Source organism: Bos taurus, chromosome X, assembly GCF_002263795.3.
Source record: "Bos taurus isolate L1 Dominette 01449 registration number 42190680 breed Hereford chromosome X, ARS-UCD2.0, whole genome shotgun sequence".
Taxonomy (NCBI): Eukaryota; Metazoa; Chordata; class Mammalia; order Artiodactyla; family Bovidae; genus Bos; species Bos taurus.
Genome location: NC_037357.1, coordinates 94,835,412 through 94,837,077, shown reverse-complemented (window position 1 = coordinate 94,837,077; position 1,666 = coordinate 94,835,412). Strand labels below are relative to the sequence as shown.

Genomic DNA, 1,666 nt, shown 5'->3' with positions numbered 1-1,666 from the left:
GGGAAAACTGGTCAGCTACATGTAAAAGAATGAAACTAGAACACTTTCTAACACCATCCACAAAAATAAACTCAAAATGGATTAAAGACTTAAATGTAAGACCAGAAACTATAAAACTATTAGAAGAAAACATAGGCAGAACACTCTCTGACATAAATCACAGCAAGATCCTCTATGACCCACCTCCCAGAGTAATGGAAATAAAAACAAAAATAAACAAATGGGATCTAATTAAACTTAAAAGCTTTAGCACAAAGAGGGAAACTCTAAGCAAGGTGAAAAGACAACCCTCAGAATGGGAGAAAATATTAGCAAATGAAACAGCTGACAAAGGATTAATCTCCAAAATATACAGCAGCTCACGAAGTTTAATACTAGAAAAAAAAAAAACACACAATCAAAAAATGGTCAAAAGACCTAAACAGACTTTTCTCCAAAGAAGAGATACAGACGGCTAATAAACACATGGAAAGATGCTCAATATCACTCATTAGTAGAGAAATGCAAATCAAAACCACAGTAAAGAATCATCTCATGCCTGACAGAATGGACATCATCAAAAAGTCTACAAACAGGGAGACACAAATCTGCGGATTCCAGCTGGGCTGGGCTTGCTAAGGTAGAGGCAGAATCTAGAGGAGGCTTTCACTATCGGTACGGATGGGGGACGTCAAAGAACAATGTCCTTAGCCTATTTCCAGAAGGTGGACTAGGATGAGTACGATGAGAAGAAGTTCCCACATGAGGAAGACAGGGGTAATGGGCAGGCCAAGCCCAATCAGGACGAGGTGGATTCCTTCCTGCAGCAAAGAAAAATGACAGCGGCCCCACAAGCACCTCTGAAACCCACCCCGCCCCCAACACACACACACACAGACACACACACATCAACACCAAGAGTCAGACAGGGAAGGATCCAGCAGGCAACATTGTCTTGAAGGTGTTCCTCTCATTTAAAGCTAATGATATTGAAAATACAGTCCAATCCTTGGATGATAAAGGTATGGATCTCCTAATGAAGTATATTTATATAGGCTTTGAAAGCCCCCTTGACAATAGCAGTCTGTGTTATTGCAGTGGCATGAAAAGGAGTGGGGTCCATTGTGTGAGTCTTGACTGCAAGGAAAACCGTGTAATCTGGAGGGAACTGGATTATCCCCATGGTGTGGGAGTTGCTGGTACAAAGACCAAAACAAGCAAATGGCACCGTTGCTATTCGGGTAGCATCTGTTTCTCTCATCTTTGCCTTCTTGCTTCCTTTTCATATCTATAAAGAAGAAAATTACATATCAGTTTTCCTTTAATGAAAATTGGTATAAAATAGATGAAATGTTTCAACAGAAGTGTATCACAATCTCAGAATGATTTCAGTGATGGGTATACCAGTCTGTAAATAGCATAAAGAAAGAAAGACAGTGAAGTCTCTCAGTCGTGTCCGACTCTTTGTGACCCCATGGACTGTAGCCTACCAGGCTCCTCCGCCCATGGGATTCTCCAGGCAAGAGTACTGGAGTGGCTTGCCATTTCCTTCTCCAGGGGATCTTCCCGACCCAGGGACCGAACCCGGGTCTCCCACATTCCAGGCAGATGCTTTAACGGCTGAGCCACCAGGGAAGCCCGTAAATAGCATAATTTGCATTCAACTTTAATTGTGCAATTGCTAACT

General features: G+C 42.0%; 1 pseudogene; it reads left to right on the top strand.

Moving 5' to 3' along the window:
* Positions 1-368: 368 nt before the first annotated feature.
* On the top strand, positions 369-1,275 carry LOC100301447 (actin-related protein 2/3 complex subunit 5-like; annotated as a pseudogene).
* The last annotated feature ends 391 nt before the right edge of the window (positions 1,276-1,666 follow it).